We start from the raw sequence: 19,962 nt of genomic DNA, 5'->3' as shown, positions 1-19,962 counted from the left end.
CTGGGGGACCACACCTTGAATCCTGCCCTCAGTGTCACACCCCTCATGGCCAGAGGGACATTGAGGTGCTGGAGCATGTCCAGAGAAGGGAATGGAGCTGGGGAAGGGTCTGGAGCACAAGTCTGGTGAGGAGCAGCTGAGGGTGTTTAATCTGGGAAAGGACACTCAGGGGTCTTACCAGTCAGGATATTATCCTCACCCAAACAAGTTTTGCACAGTTTTGCTGCAAATCAGACACAACAAACTCTGGCCTCTGCAAGATCATGGTGGTGAATAAGAAACCTCTGCCAGAATTTCACCAAATCTTTGGCATAAACCCAGATCCAGAATTAAATTTTGCACCTGGAGCCTCTGTAACAGGCCACAGATGCAGACAGCTTTGTAGACTCATTGAAATCATAGATTGGCTTCAGCTGAAAGGGACTGTAAAGACCATCCAGTTTCTATCTCCCTGCCGTGGGCAGGGACACCTTCCACTCAGAATCCCATCCAATCTGCTCTGAACCCTTTCAGACATGGGGTATCCACAGTTTCTTCAGAAAACCTGCTCCAGTGGTTCACCACCCTCACAGTGAATAATTCCCTCCTAATATGTAATCTCTCCTCTCAGTTTAAATCTGTTACTCCTAGTAACAGATAGTCCTGTCACTATCTGCCTATGTTCCATCATATTGATCTTAAGCACTGAAGCTTGAATATGTTTTCTGATTTGACTCAAACCACAGCAGATTATTTCTCCTAATGTTGGTGTTCAAGGAGCTCTATACAGGCAGTCAGACCAAGAAGCAGAGATTAAATCCTGCACACATCTCACAACCTGGCCAATCTCTGCTGATCTCCATCTCCCTCATTCAGACAGAGTGGTTTCAAGGTGTGATTTCACTTGAAAGCTCAGGCTTTACCTCTTTGAGGAGCACTCTGCTGCCTCTATCTCTGCTGGGAGCTGTCAGTCCCAACTCACCCCGGATCATACCCCAGGTCTGTGGGTAGCTCTTTGTTCCTACCTTGCCAACAAGGCACAGGGCCCCTTCCCTTCCCACCCACTCATCTGCAGTCAGCTGGTGCAACTGTGACTCATCCCATTCTAGTACAGACTTCAGGAACCTGTTCAAGGCATTTCATAGCTCATCTCACAGTAGCTGTAGCCTTCATAATTAGTTCTGACCATTTAGAGAGGAGCAATTTTAAATATTGCCATTTCCTCTCACTTCTTTCCCTGGCTTAGAAGAGGATGGGGTCCTTCCAGAAGACAGCTGGCATCAGAGATAAGAACATGCTCCTGCCTGGCAAAATTGATTCCCTCAGTACAGAATCAATCACAAAATCACAGAATGGGTCAGGTTGGAAACAACCACAGTGGGTCATCTGGTCAAACCTCCCTGCTCCAGCAGGGCCATCCCAGAGCACAGGCACAGGATTGTGTGCAGACAGTGCTGGGATATCTCCAGTGAGAGAGACCCCACACCTGCTCTGGCAATCTGTTCAGTTCTCAGTCACTGCATAGGGAAGAAATTATTCCTCATGTCCAGGTGGAACTTCCTGGGATCAGTTCCTGCCTGTTCCTCCTGTCCCCTTGCTGGGCACAGGAGCAGAGCCTGGTCCTGCTCTGAGCCCTCCCTGCAGACACAGACAGGGATGGGTTCCCTCAGTCATCTCTTCTCAAGGCTGAACAGCCCCAGCTCCCTCAGCTTTTCCTCACAAAACAGAGATCTTCCAGTCCTCTCATTATCTCCACTGGACCTGCCCCAGGAGCTCCATGTCTTGTATGAGGAGCCCAGAATTGGACACAGCCCTCCAGATGCCCCTCTGTAGGGCTGAATAAAGGGACAGGATCACCTCCCTTGACCTGCTGGCAATCAGTGACATTCCTAATGCACCCCAGGATCCCACTGGCCTCCTTGGCCACAAGGACACTGCTGGCTGCAGGGGGTCTGGATGGTTAGAACTCTGCAGGAGAAGAGAGAGGGATGGGGAAAAGCCACATTTCTAGGGAAAGATGATAAGATTTTTGAGGAACACGGATTGTTTATAGGTTGGAAGGCAAGGAACGAATGTGTGGAGAGGGAAGGCAGTGAATGAAAGGAAGAACATGGATAATCAAGCTTCTTTATCAGAAAATACAGCAATCTCAAGCACACCTAAGATGAAGGGGCTACAGATTTCAGTAAAGATATGATATTTATTTCTGCAGCACTTCAGATCTATCCAGCACCCAGAGCTGAACATGCTTACAGAGAAATCAACCAACAGAAGGAAGGAGCTGAGCCTCTGACACAAAAAAGCACAAGAATAGACCCAGCTCAAGAACATCCCTCCCAAATTGAATGGAAAGAGAGAAGGAGATTTAATTTTGAAAGGGAAGAACTACCCTGCAAAAGCAGAGACAGGTCACCACAGCTTCTTGTTCTTGTCTGATGGGAAGAAGGGCAAAAGAAAAGGCAAATCCCAGGGAGCAGCAATAGGCAGCCAGCACAGTGGTTTGCTGGGACTGACTCTGAGCTGGGACAGAAATGTGTTCCCATGCAGGGGCAGCAGGGACAAGGAACAGGAGGCAATGGTCAGCACCAAACCAGGAACTGGAGAGGGGCAGGACAGCCCTGCTGAAGCACCACTGCAGTCAGGATGTGCTCCAGTCAGGAATTATGCCTGGGCACATTAGCACAAAGCAGAAATGGCACAGCACAATTTCAGAGAAGTGGCTATGAAACAATTTCCTTGTTTCTGCAGCAATCTGTTTTTGGGACCTGGGGATAAAACAGGCCCAAGCAGTATGAGAAGTCCTTTATATTGAGAGGTATTCTACACAACTCCACCTCCATTTTATATGAGACCTGGGGGAGGCCATGGAAGATGCTGGCAAGGAGGGGAAGGAGGGAGGACAAGCTGTGAAGAGGTGTTTCAAAGCTGAAAGAAAAAAAGAAAGGAAAATGCCCATTGGAACTTTGCTACCTTTAGCCTTCCTGTTCTAAGCCTGTCATCATGAACACTGGGGCTTTTAACAATTACCTTTTACAATCACAGCTACACAATGATGGAAAATATTAAATCCTATTATGGCACAGTGGGGTTTTTTCCTGGGAGAGACACAGAATGCTTTAACCTACTGTGGCAATGCAGATGGGCTCCTTTGAGCCCTGAAGAGATTGCTAATAATTGATTTATTAAAGGACAATTTCACTGTGCAGGCAGGAGAGAAAAAAATGTTTCTAGTTTTGTTTTCCATTTCCATTAAGTTTCTTATTTTTCTGTACATATACTGAGCCCTGGCATTCTGCAGTACCTTTGTATTTCTTCCTCTCCATTTTTCACGTAGAGTTCAACATTCTTATTCCTTACACACTGAATAAATGGAACTTTAATTTTAACCAAAAAAACCCCCCAAAGCCTAAAAAAGTCCTGAGGAAGTTAATTACTAGGTTAGGCTGAGTATTTCTTTTTCTTTTCCTAATCTTTTTTTTTTCCTAATGCAGCACCAAACCCAGATTTTCTGAATGCTTTTAGTGAGGAAGGCACTGTGGCATTTAAAAAGCAAATGCAGAATATGTGTTCCATGTACTAAAGCCTAGTGTTATGTGCACTATGACCTAAGAATTTCAGTCCTGACAGAAACAAACAGAAAAAAAATAAACCCTAGAAACATCTCTACATATGTATAGGGGTTTATGACCCAAGAAATAGATGCTGGAGTTCACCTTTTCACTTCAGAATAATGGAGACAAATACCACATTGCAGTACCAGTGATAGAGGCTTCAAGGAAAAGGTGAAAATCACCCTGAAATTACAAATTAGACAAACTGCCTCTATGGCAGCTGGCAAGATACAGACTGGATGGGTGGTCTGTGAGATGGGCAGGAAATTGGCCACGAGGCTGCACTCAGAGGGGTGATCAGAGTGTCCAGCCCTGGTCCCCACAGCTCAAGAAATACACAGAAAAACAGGAGAGGCTCCAAAGGAGTGCCATGACCTCACCTCTGAGGAATGACAGAAGTCTCTTCCCTGGAGAAGAGAAACCTCAGGGGGAATCTCATCACATTATTCCAGGAACTGTTCCTGGGTAACTACAAAGAGGTCAGTGTTTCTGCATGAGGCACCACATGGAGAAGGAAAGGGGAAATGGTGACAATTTACACCAGAAAAGGTTTCATCCTTGTATAAGAGGAAATTTTTACAGTGAGATAATCATTCCCTGGAAGAACCCTGCATGGCCATGGCAGAGCCTCCATCTTTGGATGTTTCAGATGTGGTGGGCAGGCTGCTCCATCATCCCCTCCTGGCTCCCACAGAAGGCTGGGCTGAATGGACTTTGGACTTCTCTTCCAATCTGGGCTATGCTATGAGAATGAAAAGCTAAATCATGGGTTTCCCAGCAGGTATGTTTTGTTATAATTTCTCCCTCATATTGCATGATGCAAAAATTAACCAGGTGGGAGTCTTTCCATTTTTTCAGCCCCTGTGACCTCAGCCTCTGTTTAAAACCTGATTTTAAAGTCATCCTCTCATCCTCTAACCACAAATAGAGCACTTTTCCCTCACTTCCCCATTTTTCTTTTTTAAATTTTCCTCTTTTTTTTTTTTTTTTACTAGTTTTTTGGGAAAAACTTTGTTTTGGTTTAATTTAGTTTGGTTTGGTTTAGTTTTTTGCAAGGTACATGGTTTAAAAGTGTTTGAGTTTTATTTGTTTTATTTTGTTTTGTTTTTCTTAATATACATTCAAAGTAATGCCTTTGACTTTCACAGAATGCTTTCTCCTGTATTTAGGAAAATAAAAGAGACAAAGGTAAATTGTTTCTGTTATTCTAGGTGCTCAGCAGTTAGCTCTGCAGAGCAGAGCTGCACCCAGCTTGCCACAGGGACTCCCTTGTTGATACCAAAGCCAGGAGTGAAAACCTTTCTCCTCCAATAGGAAGTTTTTCCCTTAACTTTGCAGAAAGTGAGAACATAAGAACCTCACCCTTCAGCTAAGCCTTTCCTTAATTCTCAGCTGAAATAACACATTCATTTCACCCAATTCCAAAACACAGAAACCAGTATGAATTCTGGTCACCTGCTGCTGGAGCCTCCTGTTTGTGTGATTTGGGAAACAGTGACCAAATTAAAATGCAGCACTTCAGGAGAGGCCACATTTCTGGTGAGACATTGCAATGTTTTGAAGAACACACCCATGGGACCTGTAGCAAGAAATTTTCAGGCTGTGAGTGGGTGGGTGTTTGTGTTCAGATTCCAAGTGAAAGCCCTGTATTTCCCACAAAACTTTTAGACAGAAATAAAAATATTTTGATGGATCAGAAACACTGTGTCTCAGTGAATCAACACTTTTCATTTTATATTTTTTTTATGTGAATAGCTTCTTTTTCTAAAACAATTGCATTTTGACATTTTTAAAAAAACTGTTTCAAAACAAAACCCTGAACTTTCTAACTGGATCCCTTAATTTCCAGATTTTGCCCTAAACAATTACTAGATCAATACCTCCCACAGGTTCATGTTAATTGAAGTTAAAACATTTTTAATTGCCAAATACTTCATTGTAGGGAAAACAAAAAGGCATAATTAATTTTTCTATTCAAAAATAATCTTCATCCCAGTTCTTATATATCAAATACTCTATTCACAGCAGATTTTATTTCCTAAGGTACCCATACACATAGAAAGGTTTTCTGAAGGCTTTCTTTCCTCTCAAGTAATCAGAATTTATTTTTAAGCCAGCAAGGGCTATGAATCATTTAAGTTAATTCTTTCCATTGTACATTACTTTGTATTCATCAACAGAGAAATTCATCTTCTTTCAGGCAGCTTTGTTAAGGTGCCACAAATCTCACCTAGGCATAATAATTCTGCATTTCCTACCATCTTTATTACTTTGTTGATCATTAAATCAATGATCTGAAAAAAAAAAAAGCATTCAACACTGATTTGAGGCTTGCAGTAGATGTGCTGAGACTTGGCAAATATCCATAAACAAAACAAGATAAATATTGCCCTTAAAATTAAAAAGGAGGAGCCTGTCTTCTACCTCAGCAGTTCCAGTGCTAAAGACTGAAGCAGAAAAATGTATGAACAGTTCAGGTTGCTGGTGATAACCCTTCCCCTTGACCTGCAGATCCTGAGCAGCCCAGTCTAGTGGGAGGGGAGTTGGGACAAGATGATCTTTGAGGTCCCTTTCAACTCAAACTGTTCCAGGATTCTGTGGTTGATCCTGGCAGAACCACCACAGAGACCAGGTGCACAGCAGTCTCTGGGTAGAGCATTGCACAGTGGTGGAGGGAGAAGGAAGCACCATTTGTCTTCCTGACATATGGTCAGCAATGTCTAAGAGGACACAGGAGTGAAAATTTCTGGAACAAGTTTTCAGAACACATCATCCACTACAGAGAGAACAACTGGATGAACCAGCACAGGACTAATCCAATCTAATAAATGTCTAATCACAGGCTGGAGAAAGGTCACAAATTCCACTGATGGCTACACCACTCATGTCAGCATCTGGAGCATCTGCAGCACCTCTGCACACCAGCCACAGTGAGAGGCTGGGCTGGCACTGCACATTCCCAGCTGGAGAGATGCTGGAGTGCTGGAGACAGAGCCACAGTGACCTTGTCTAAAAACATCATCCAGGGTGCCAGGCCAGTGTGAGGAGTGGGGGAAGACAGCCATGGGACAGGAGCTTGGTTTACTCCCTGGATTCTTGAGTTTTTCTTCTCAATTCTACACACTTCAGACTTCAGGTATTCACCTGGCATTATAGTGCTGCTCTGCTTGACTTCAACAAGTGCAGGGCATGAGGCAGGATAAATCTGCAACCACACACATTGCAAGCCCAGCTCTACAGTAACAAAAGGAAAATTCTGGGAGAGTTCCCATAGAGACAGTGATGGCTAACCTCATAGAAGCACAGAATGATAGAATGTCCTGAGTTGAAAGACTCACAAGGATAATTGAGTCCAACTCCTGGCCCTGTATAGGACATCCCAAGAATCCCACCATGTACCTGAGAGCATTGTCCAAATATTTTTTTAACTCTGTCAAGCTTGGTGCTGTGACCACTTCCCTGGAGAGACTGTTCCAGTGCCCATCCACCCTGTGGGTGAAAACTCTTTTCCCAATATCCAAACTAAACCTCCCCTGACAGTTTCATGCTGTTCTCTTGAGCCTAATTGCTGGATACCACAGAGAGGAGATCAGTGCCTGGCCCTCATCTTGCCCTCATGAGGAAGGTGTGGGCTGCAATGAGGTCTCTCCCCTCAGCCTCCTCTTCAGCCTGAACAAGCCAAGTGACCTCAGCTACTCCTCCAGGAGTGTGGCTTCCCCTCCAGCCCCTTCCCCATCTAATTGTCCTTTGGACAATTTCCAATAGCTCTATATCCTGACAGTCTCAGCCTCTCTATTGCCACTCAGATAGCAGTTGTATGAATTGACAACAGCAGCTGTAGGAAATAGCCAATAGCAGTTGTAAGAATTAGACCTCCAGGTGCAATCCTTTCCACATGTTTGTTGATTCACTGAATACCAAACATACTTCATCCTTTTGGAAACCAGCTTCCAACTCCTCTTCTTTCCCCACACAGAATAAGTTATAGGGTACAAATAAGAACTTCTGGTAAATAATGGATATTTCCTCTACTAAATGTGTTTTACTTTGGTTTTTTTTTCTCTTAATGTGCAGCCATAACCTCTGCAAATACCAGAAGCGTGCCTATTTCTCTAAGAGGATCTGTGTGTTCCCATAAATGCACCCACACAAAGTGCTAAATTATTCTTCCAAACAAAGGGTACTGCATCTCTGAACCAGTACAGAGGTGTGCATGAGCTGTCTCTGAACCAGCTCTCTCAGGGCCAGGCACAGATGGGCTAAAGCACCCTTAGCTGTGCATCCCATGTCCTGCTGCAGCTGGGCACCAGGCTAAGCAAGTCACAGTTGCCTGTTTTCCAAGCTGGCTCGTGGATCTTTGCATCTTTCAAGTTCAAATGCTGCTCCTGAACAGGCTACATTTTGACCAAATATGCCATTTATTCCCTGGTTGTATCTTAGAACCAAAATCCTTCAGTATGCATAAAATGAAGCAATGCTAGGATTGCTTCATCATTTTTCTCCTGTGCTAGTCCAGCAACCAGCCAGGAGTCCAGAGTGGGGCATCACACAGAGGAACATGCTGGCACATCACAGGAAATGTGGTCTTGCCATGCAATGTGACAGAACAGACTGGAAATCTGAATGGCAAAGGCAGTAGGAATGTGCATGATTGACTGAAAACAAAAGATCACTATGCCATAAAGACAAGTGTGAAGGCTGTTTGGAAAAGAGGGATAAGGTTTGGGATGTCTGTCCCCTGTTCCATATTTTGTCAATAAGTTTACACTCAGTAAAAGGACATATATCTACAGTATAAATGGCTGCTCCTCAACTATTTGTCCAGGCTCCTGTTCAGACAGTGAAGACAAAGCTTGAGCCTGATTTTTCTGTCCTAATGCATGCATTTTTAAAGAGTTATCTAGGTAGTGCCTTAGAAATATCTATTTACCTGCCCTGTCCACAAAAAGAAAGCTGGTGGCTACTTTGAATGAAGCTGACTCTACTAAACTAAACTAAAATAGATTCCACTCATGATCAGGATCTCAGACAAAATGCACTCCTAGGCCTGAATATTACCACAGAAGATTTATCAATGTCATTTCAGCATGGAGATCCTTGTGTAAAAATGTGAGGGGGGATGAACAAATTTCATTGTAGTTCAAAGTACTCCAAGATTACATGAGTGGTCTCCAAAATTAAGGGGGCTGGGGAAAAGCACAGCATTTATCCTCTGATGGTCTGGCTGCACAAACTAAAGTCTCAAAGGATAAGCTGGAGCCAATATCCTCTAATTTTGTACCTGTGCATCCATCAGAGGAAATATTCTCACCCAATGCAAGCCTGCTTAACCCCCAAGGTGGGATGGAGGCAGAAAAGTGGACTTCTGATAAGAACATTATCCCCATCAGAAATTCACCTTGCTTTAATGATCATCTTGGATTAGGAGATGAACTGGAATGGACAATATAACCAAGATACACTTCAGCACTCACACTGTATAGCTGGTAGCAAATACAGATTTTGAATCACATATTTGTCTTAGGACTAAGAAATGCTGTTCTTTCTAGCCAGAATAAGCTACAGGGATTCTGTTGCCAACCATAACATATAAAAGAACTTACAAAATTACAGTCACACACTAAGGCATATGTCTCACATTTAACTTAATGTTTATCTTGTCAGGAAATTCAGCTAGACCATGCCAACATTTTGTTTCATTCATGCTGTCTTCAAAATCATCTGTTGTTGAGGGAGGAAAAGGAAGGGGAGAGAAAAGAAAATGCAACAGAATGATCCATATATATATATAAAAGGGACAAAGTTCAAAATAATCTCATATATAAGGCTCAAACCCAAAGCATCATACAAAGGACTCCATAGTAACAGCATCTACCTTTACTGTGCATTTGCCATCCTCAGTTTCATCTGGAAAATAAACAATGGTTATAAAATTCTCAGTTCTGAAATCTGAAATCTACAACATGAAGTGGACCCCTTGATTTCTGATAATCCTTATTCTGCTGAAAGGTTTTGTGGATTTTTGTGCTGAGGGAGTCACCTGTACACACTACAGACCTGGTGTCAGCCACTCCTGAAGAACACACTCATAAGAAAAATCAATTGGAACACACAAAAAGCAGAAAAGTGAAATGGCAGCTACTCCTTTCAAAATTATCTAAAATATTTTTATTTCCCTCATTTTCGTAAAAAAATTCCTTATTTAAAACGCAGCTTACACAAGTAAATAATTCATCCTCATGAATTATTTAGTGATATGTGGACTTAATATGTTTACAAGTCCCAAGCTGTTTTACAAAAGAGGAAATGTTTATATAATTGGCCTTCAAACCCTTTTCAAAATGTTTCTGTGATGTGAGGGTTCTGATTATCAGTGGCACTGGTCCTGGAAGAAAAGCTTTCATAAACAGAGCATTTGGTGGGAAGATGGGACCAGTGGGAAATGACTGAGTAAGGCAATATTTTCTTAGTAATTGGTGATTATTGCTGCTGAACAAGACGATTCTTCCAAACACCATCCTGTAAGCCTTGAGTTATCTCAGGTGTGGTAAAAGGTCTCCAAACCAGACACAATTAAGTCACTGACCTGAGGCATTATCTCCCAGAGCAGTCACCTTCCATGTACAGGGCAAGCCAGACCCACCCACTGCACAATCAGCACCTTCCCCCTGGCAGTGCCTATTCCACAAATCCCCAGAGGAACCCACTGGGATGAGGAATAAACCTGCCCTTGACAGCCCAAGAAGGCTTTTGCTAAGTTCATTTTCACCTCTGTCACGCTCTGCACACCACTCCCAGAGCTGCTGCCAGTTTCCCCTGGATATCTCCACGGCCAGAAGTCCTCATGGAAATGCTCCTTGTGTGTTCTGCCTGACCTCCTGCTTCTCAAAACTCTCTGAAAGCTCCTGATGACCCTGATCCTGACAATTCAGAAACTTTTAGAGGCCACTCACTTTCTGCTATAGATGTATAAAAAGGTGGACTAGATAAAACCCAAAGAAGGCTGGTCTGACCCCGCAGGTGACCCTGATTTTAGCAGGTGATTGGAATGGATGTTCCTTCCAACCAGAATTATCCTACAAAACTATCCTGTGAACAAAAATAGCTTTTTGCTATTCACTTCATCAGAGAGTAAGTACAACAGCAGTCCCAGAAAGAAGCTAAGACTGGCTAAAAAAGACAGGCAAGGAAGCTTGTCATTCCTGGTGCTCCCTTTATTCAGGTAGCCTCAACTCAGAGAAGTCCACACAAGAAACACCCATCCCAAGAGAAAAAAAATCTCTGTGCTTTGCCTGCTCTATCTGCAGCTGAACCCTCAAGCTCCAAAGAGTCCCAGAGGAGACACAAAGGAGACTGATGTCCTTGGATCACCTAGTTGTAATAAAAATAAAATAAAAAACTAAAATAAAAAATGCTCATGTGCACTGTGGAAAGGGCTTACCTCTGTGTTGGATATTATAAAACCAGTTCTGTTAGCTGGCATTTCTCCATGCAATATCCTGACACTTTCTGCTGTGAGGGAATCACCTGTGCTGCACAGGAATCAGGGACCTGACTTTGGGAGGGAGGCAAGGCAGGAGGGATGATACAGCCCCTGTGTTCCTCCTCCCTGCAGGTGTGGTGACAGAGTAGCCACAGCCATATCCTTGTCCTTTCCTATCCCAGCCACAGGTCTCAGTATTCAAACAAGTGAAGGAGTCCCACCACAGCTGGGTTTTACTACACACCATGCAGGATTTGCAAATTAGAGCATCCATGCCTTGCTTCTTTCTTCAGGGTCTCAGCACTTTGTGTTTGCACCCTTTATCTGGAGACAATGTCTCATCACTTGTGCCCAACAGGGTCAATTAACTCCCTCTTTTCACCAAGCACTTTTCCTCATCTCAGCAGTGCTGGGTTAGAGGTTGGACTTGATGATCTTAAAGGTCTTTTCCAACTTAAGTAGTTCTATGATTCATCTACAAGATGTTCCTCACCTTTGATCTGCCATCTGACAGTGCAGCAGATATCCATGTTGCACTCTGATTCTGCCATTAGATGAGTCCTAATTTCATCTAACTAACCTATTTCAGGGTACCCTATCCTCACTATATCTGGGTCACTTTTAGCTTTCTGTCATGGAGATTTTGAAGCTCATGGAAAACATGTACCTGCTAAACTGAATTTCACCCATGGCGAGCCCAGGTGGAGAGGCTGGGTAAACCCTGGGAGGTGGTAGGAAAAAATCAGATAAATCTCTTTGACCACGTTGTGCAGCAGTCACTGCAAGGCTCATAATTCAGTGATCTTGGCATCTGCTGTTTGTCCCCAAGCAGGAGCAGGGAGCAGTGGATCAGAGTAGCCATGGTTACATCTCAGTCCCTGCTGCTGGTCACTCCCCAGCTGCTGGGTGATTCCATGATCACAAAGTCCCACCCTGGGACAAACTGGCTTAACAACTCCCCTGATGCAGCCCATTTCACCCTTTACAGTCTGTTTATGACCCTGGATAATGATTCACTCTCCGAGGATATTAATTAACTCGCTCTGAGGGGCCTTGCACAGTGTCAGGCAGTCACACAAAGAATCACCACAGAGCTGATCCAGCAGCTGCCAAAAACGAGGGGAAGCCATTCCCCCACAGCCAGTGGCCACAGTGTGTTCAGCATGTGCTGCTGTAGGCAAGAGGGCTATGCTGGTGTGTATTTTTAGTTCAACTAGCAGCAACTATTTCTGCACTCCCATGTCTGATGCTATCCCACCTTCTGTTTCTCAATCAGGGTATTATTATTAGCTGCACTAAACCATGAGCTCCTCAGCACAGAGAGTTTAATAAAGCACTAATGTCACCCACTACCAACACAAGGCACCTAAAGAAAACCAGCCCTAATTTACAGTGCTACCAAAAATTAACAAGAGTCTGATGATCATTCCTCACTAGTTTTTTTCATTGGGTTTTTTTTTTCTATTTTTTCCAACAATCTTTCTTCCCTCACCAGACAAAAGAATTGATGCAATCCAAAAGAATTGAAGCAATCCAAATGAATTGATGCAATCCAAAATCTATTCCTCCCTTCCCTACCATAAAAGAAAGAACACATCTAAGGGCTTTTCACATAACCTTCTGGAATTATTATTCATCCTCATTTCATCCATTCATCCATGTGGACTTCTTTCAAAAAAGATTAGCCTTGCTGAAAAAATGTCTCTCTGCCTTGTCCCTCTTCTGCCTCCCAATGCCCCTGACTTGCTGCCTGGTCCCCCAAGCAAAGACAAGGAATGTTCAGGTGGTTGTGACATCCCAGGCAAAAACAGCAGCTTGACTTTGATGCACCCATGGCAGCCAAGAAAAGCTTTTCCACCGAGAGGGTTCAGGCCTCCATCCTTTCTCCAACAACAATCTCTTCACAGCCTTGTGCATTATCTTCCCTTCTGAAAAGACTTTTGTGCATGGGGATGACTCCTGCTGCTCCTGAGGTCAGTGGCAAACATCCCACAGCCTCCAGTGGTGCAAGGGCTGGGTGTCTGTGGAGCAGAGCACTCTAGAACATCACACAAGGAGACTTTATTTCTTTAACATCTCCCGTGGCAAGCTGCACCCTCACACAGCTCAGCCTAAACACAGCTGCAAAGGGAGAGGGAAACAGAGGGAAAACAATGGGGCACCAACAGAGAAGTTTTCAGCTGAGATTTTAAACCAAGACAGACAGGAAAAGAAAATAAATAGTGCTGTGTGACTGCAGGGTGTAGAACAGGTTTATTATGCAAGGCAGTGTGCTCTGTGAGTGCCTGTAAGAAGAGACACTTGCAGCAGCAGACACTGCTCAGTTCTAATGAAATCCATCTGCCTTGTCCCACAGAGATCCTCATGTCCTGTGACATGGCTTTGCTGGGCTCTAATAGCACAGAAGAGCTGCAGGTGTGAGCCAGTACCTGCAGCCCTCAGGTGCTCAGTCACACAGAGGGGGAGCAGCTCCTACAGGTACTGCAGGCTGCCAGCTCAAAACCTGTAGCCCAGAGTCCTCTGCAGAAACCAAAATACCAGTAAGAACCCGTGTTTTTTAAACCACACAAATCCAGAAAAGTAGCATACAAAGAGATGTGACCTCCCAAAAGTGGGTACTGCCCCGTTCTGCCCCATCACCTCTGAAACAAATGGGAAATTTTTTATGGAAATAAAATCAGTGGTTTCATGCAGACACCTAAAAGCTGCCACTTACAAGCCAAGGGCCTATTTAGGAAGCACATGAGGTTACATCATCTATAGGCATCATCTCCCTGCAATGAGGTCAAGTCAAAGCCACTGAGCAGAACAAGAGGCAATGAGTGGAAAGGAGGAGATAGTTTAACAGAGATGGAAGATTTCATACTGAAACATCTCTCTTGTCTAGGATTTAATGGATGGGAATTCTGGTCCTTTTGCTCTGTTCTTTAAGAAATCATTCTCATACCAGCAGGATTGCTTTTCCTACTGCCACAATGGTTTTGGCAATATGGGTTGACAAATTGACCAAGATACAAGCAATATTTCACTCAGGCCACATCCTCCAAATAATACTCACGTTCTTTAGGGCCATAAAAAGGTAATGGGACTGTGCTTGCCAGCCTCAGATATAAATGCAATGTTAACAATGAGAGAAATCAAAATTACACATTAGAAGATGGTGCAGAGCTGGATTCCTTCCCAGTCGTGCAGATCTGCACAGCAATACAGCAAGGAGATTTTTTTGCCCAACTAACTGGACCAAGAAAGAGCCTGGTCCTCCCCAGGCTGCTAAATGGTGGCATCAGGGTCTTAACAGCACAGGTGGTCCCTACCAAGCCAAGTTACAATAATAAAGTCCCACATTGTGCTCCATTCTGTGAATCCTCAAAAGCCAGTGAGCAGAGCTTGAAGTTTCAGTGCTGTGCATTTTCAGTACAAGGCTGTTGTTTAATACTTGCAGCTTCAACTCTAAATTCCAATAGAGTGCACAAGGCCTTAGCTGTTCATGACAAGACCACATAGCTAAGAACAAATAAAAAGGAATTATGATGAATATAACTACTAGATGCACATATTATATATATATATATATATATATACTAGATATACTACTACTATACTAGTAGACTATTAAATATACATATATTGTTATACACTAGATATACTACTAGAAAATCAAGAATTTGGTGGGTATATATACAAGGAAATGTTCAAAGTACTGCCTGTGTTGTCTTGTTCCCATGATCCTAAGGATGAGAAAACACAACAGGTAGGAGGAGCATATCAGGATATTGCATTTACCTGCAGTGCCTTGTGCAGTGAGAGAAGTAAACTTTGTGAGACCTTCTGTCAGCCCTGAAAATTATCTTAGTATTGAAACACACCCAGGTCAGAGGTGTGGGGGCTACAGAAACAAAGAATCCACACCAAGGCGTGTCGAAACCCAAGAGAGAAGCAGAAATGCCTTGAGATTTCTGGCAGATTTGTAGGAGGAGCAGAGATTCCCCCCCCGCCCCCCACCCCCCAAAGGTATTCTCTTTCTATACAGGACAGCATGTGGATGTCAGCAGCATCTGAGTGTACAAAATGAAGAAATTCTTCCTTTTACACTCTGTTTGGATGCTCCATCTGCAGCAGTGGAACAGGGAAGAAATAAAACTGCTGAATAACAGAGTCCTTAACATTGCAGGCACTAATAATAGGATTAGAGAGAGAATAAAATCATATCCTCTTGGATTTGGAACATTTGGAGGAAGCCAGCTTGTGACTCACCCTCCCAACAAGTTGAGATCAGGCATGTCACCGTGCTGACCTTCTGAAGGAGGATCAGCCCTGCCCACCACTGCCCAGGTGGCTCCATCCCTCCTGGAGCAGTGTGAGCAGAGGTCATGCTACATCACAGGCTCTGAGGCTCTTGCAGCACGCCAGGCACTGCCAGCATGCGAGGGAGGGAGCTGGGCATGGGGGAGAGCAGAAGAAATGCACACAAAGTGAGACACTGCACTGTCTGTGCTCATGGACACACTTCTGTCAGAGCTGTGCTGGGGGGAACACAGACACTCAGACTGTCTCACCACTGGGGGAAGAAGGTTTCAAACCATGAGCATGGACCCAGGGGCTGCAGAGAAAGGAAACCAAAGAGTTTACACCACCTGAGCCAACAGCCCAGGAAGGAATTACAACCTTCCCAGTGCTGATGGGGTATCTGCTCAGTGAACACAAAGGTTCCCATTGCATCATCATGGGTATCATTTAGACTAAGAGAACTACCAAGACCAGTCTGACTCTGCAAGAAGATGAAAATTGGCAAAAAAAAGGTTATTTCTGTATCAAGTATGGTTTGGGTACAAAATTTTAAGGGAGCCAAACAGACAGAGCAGGGTCCAGTTTCTAATATAAAGATCCCATCGTCCCCCTCCTCACTGGGAAAACTTCCATGGTTAAGTGTCTGTCTCATTAAGCACTGAATCTAGCCAATCACAATAGTGTAAGGGGAAAAAAAACCACAATATTGCAAGAGGGAAAATAGCAGAGTATGATTATTGAATAGAATAATAAATAGCAGTGTGCACATAGGCTCAAAATAAAATAAGTAGCATTGTTAAACTAAAAGCAAGGTACAACATTCTTCTTCAAATCATCTTTTGCTTCAGCTTACTACAGAACAGGGTCTGGAAAAAAGCATCTTCCTTATTTAAAAAATACAAAATGAAATGAAATAAAACAAAACCACAAAAACAAAAACAAAAAACCCAAAAACCCAAAAACCCAAAAAGAAAAAAACAAAAACAAAAAAAACCAAAAACAAACAAACAAAACAAAAGCCCACAAAAAACCACCCAAACCCTGGCTTCAGCATTTCCAAAACTCTTGCCTCAACCTGTTGGCAAATGCTGACTTTAGAACAGCAACTAGTGTGTGTCTTCTTTTGTTCTGAGCTCTGAGAGCCCCAGTGGGTGTCTAATGAATATTAGGAGCAAGATTTTAAAAGATGCTTGGTTATATCATGAGATATAATTTCTTTCCCCTTAGAATGGTGCTAGTGAACAGTAAGTGAGCATTGAGGGAGCAGCTCTTAACAGCTGTGCACAAAACAAAAGAAAGACTGTGTTCCCATCTATTACTAAAGTAATGAAATAGAATAAAAAAAGCCATAAGGCAAAATGAAAAAAAATCTCTCCTGAGCTTTCCAGGTTAAGCAATGGAGAGAGCTGCAGGACTGGGGGACACTGAGAATAAAATACTGGATATCTGAGGTGGGGAATATCCTTGCTGTTTCCAGCCTCAGTGCCTGACTTTCCATGAACAGCCCTCCAGAGAAGATTTCTGTGGCCAAGCAGTGCTCATGGAAACATCAAGCTTCCCTGCCTTACCCAGAGTCATTTCTAACACAAGTTTTCAGCCCTGCAGCAATCAAAAGTCCATGTACAAATTCTGGCTTCTCCCTAATCACCTGCCCACTGCTAGCAGCAAAGTAGGACTGTGTAGGAATATTGAGAGTGTTAATGTGTAATACCCAGAGCCCTCTGACCTTCAGTCATCTGCCTGTGCTGATGAGAGGGTCACTGCTCTGTGCCTCACTGAGCTGCCCCTGGATTATGCACTGTACATCTCTGCAACACATGTAAACAGGATTGTGGCTCTGCTCTGGTGTCTCTGTCAGACACATGATCAGGTTTGTGCTCTTTTTACAGGCATTTTGACAGGCACTTTTATTCCCTCTCTGTTATTACAGAGAAGCCTCAAGATTTAAATATTCTTTGAATGTGAAGCAAACACCAAATCTCATGCAGAAATACACCTTGTAATGTGCCCAGACTCTTAAGGACTGTAGCCCTACAGTGCTTTAGTTTAATTAATGTAAGTATCCAAAATCATCCTCTTCAGTTAAACTTGTGTCTGTGAGCACTGTCATTGCCATGGATCAAAGAGCCTCTTGTAGAGAAAACCTGTTGTGATGAGGTCAAGTTTCCCAAAAAATTATTTTTCAGATTGAAGCACTGATATTCCAAATAGCTGTCTGTATTTTTTTCTATCCTTTACCTTATCAATTTCCCTTGGGATGGAACATATTTTCCCAAGTAATTCTTACAGCACTTCTGCATAAGAACTGGACATGAGGTCCTGCCTACCTGAACTACTTGCTCTGTAGCTTGCAGGATGAGAATGCTTGTAAACATAGAGAAAAGGTGGGCACAATTCTGCCCTCTGTTCTGTACCTATAAACTTAAATTATATTCCAGCTCCTGCTGATTTTAGGAGGCTCTATAGACAGCAAAATGCAGGAGTGGGACCAAAAACCACTCTGATTTTCAAATCAGGTTGAACATGAGAGATAGGTGCCTCTTAACCTATGTACAAGGACATATATATGTAAATATATATACACACAAATGTACAAGAAATTGTGTTGGGTCATACCCAGACCTCCCCATGTTTGAATTAGGAAGCATTTCCAGCTACACAGACAGGGATGATTTAGGGAGGACAAGGGACACAAGAGAGGAAAAACAGGGGAGACAGAGACAGCAGCAGCATCACATATCCTTCTCCTTACTGCTGACAATAACAAACAAACACAGAAATAAAAATAGTTCTGTGTAAGTGGAAAGAGCTCTCTGCAGTCATTACACAGCAAACACTCACAGCTTAAACACTTGGCTTAAACTTACTTCTTATGGTCCCCCCTTCGTGCTTCTCAGACACACACACTCATCCACATCTATTTGCCTGCACAAGGACACTCCACAGCTTTGGACCTCTTCTGTTTATAAAATGACAAGGACTGTCCTCATGTGCTTTTGGATCAGAACTATTCTTCCTTCCTTTTGAAATGTACTCACTACATCTACATGCTTTCTCACAACAGATGAAGCAAGCATCTTTTACTGTGTGGCCATCAGACACACATCGTTAAGATAATTTTATTTTTTTTATTTCTCAGGAGGTGTAAAGGTTTAAGAGAAGCATTTTTGCAATTTTATACATCATATATTCTCAGGTATAGCTGCATTGATATTGTAATAATTTAATCTGGTTTTAAAGCACTTAAGGTGAATCTGACAGTTGTGGACTTCAGTGAGGTTTCTAGTCTTGTCTGTTCATATACCTCTCTGCTTTACAGCTCTCTGCTCAATATGATGAGAGCTTTATTTGCAGAGTGGGTAGAGACAGAAGTGCGTTGTCGCATAATTTTTTTCTTTAAGGTTATTAATTACCACTCCAACCTTTGCTCCGCTGCTGCTGCCCACTTTTATTTTAGAAGTGCAGCCATTCCCCACTCTGATCACATTGGAGCCCCACCATCCCATTTTCTAACAACCTTTTAGAACATTATTTACTATTCCTTATGTGTCTGGGTGGAGGAGAGAGAGGGACAGCATGGCAGAGATGGGAACACGAGCCGGAAAACATGCTTGCCTGGAATTGTCATCGCACTGCTGCTGGAAGGAGCCAGCCGGGAAACTCGCACGCAAACACGCACCAGGCACACAGCACATCGATCCCGGGGAGTTTGTGAGCAGCCCCGCAGCTCTTACCTGGCTTGTCCGGGGTCCCTCTGCAGTGCAGCTCCCGCAGCTCCCTGTGCCCGGTTCCCCCGGCAGCAGCGGGGCCGGGGCTGTGCCCGGTGCCGGCGCGGGCAGGGGCTGGCAGCAGCTGGCTGCAGCCTCGGCTGCCGGGCTCTGGCTCCTGCCAGGGCTGCTGCCGCTGCTGCTGCTCCTGATGATGCCGAGGAGGAGGAGAGCCGGCTGAGGAGGAGGAGGAGGATGCTGGCGGTGATGCTGTTGCCATGGTTACGGAACTCGGCGGCGGCTCCGCTCCGCGCAACAGCTGCCAGGGCTGGAACCGGGGCTGGACACGGGCACGGGCACGGGCACTCACCCAGAGCCCCAGAGCCAGGGCTGGAACCGGGGCTGGACACGGGCACGGGCACGGGCACGGGCACTCACCCAGAGCCCCAGAGCCAGGGCTGGAACCGGGGCTGGACACGGGCACGGGCACGGGCACTCACCCAGAGCCCCAGAGCCAGGGCTGGAACCGGGGCTGGACACGGGCACGGGCACGGGCACTCACCCAGAGCCCCAGAGCCAGGGCTGGAACCGGGGCTGCGGACACGGGCACGGGCACGGGCACTCACCCAGAGCCCTCTCTGCACGGACACTGCCCCAGCGCTAGAACTGGAACCGGGGCTGCGGGCATCCCTCGGTGTGCGGGCATCCCTCGGTGTGCGGGCACCGGGACTCGCCCCAGAGCCCGCTGCACACGACAGCGGCAGCCGGGGGTGCAGGTCACTCCTCGGCACGGGTCTGGGGCTCTGGGAAAGCAGATGGAGTGATGCACCCAAACGTTTGCATTCTGCACGTGTTGGCAAAGAGCTCGCTGCCCTGCAAAGGTCAAATGACAGCT

At 44.5% G+C, this 19,962-nt stretch overlaps 1 protein-coding gene across 2 annotated transcripts in view; it reads right to left on the bottom strand.

Annotated features, from left to right (window-relative positions):
• FAM135B (family with sequence similarity 135 member B) overlaps positions 1–19,298 on the bottom strand; it is a 186,984-nt gene extending 167,686 nt beyond the window's left edge. For both annotated transcript variants that reach the window (XM_056484144.1, XM_056484145.1), the window contains exon 1: positions 19,095–19,298. The gene's annotated coding sequence lies outside the window, so the exon portion shown is untranslated. The remainder of the gene's footprint in view (positions 1–19,094) is intronic.
• Between the last annotated feature and the right edge of the window lie 664 nt (positions 19,299–19,962).

This window comes from Oenanthe melanoleuca, chromosome 2 (assembly GCF_029582105.1).
Source record: "Oenanthe melanoleuca isolate GR-GAL-2019-014 chromosome 2, OMel1.0, whole genome shotgun sequence".
Classification (NCBI taxonomy): domain Eukaryota; kingdom Metazoa; phylum Chordata; class Aves; order Passeriformes; family Muscicapidae; genus Oenanthe; species Oenanthe melanoleuca.
Note: the sequence above shows the minus strand (reverse complement) of the source record. Positions and strands in the feature narration are given on the sequence as shown.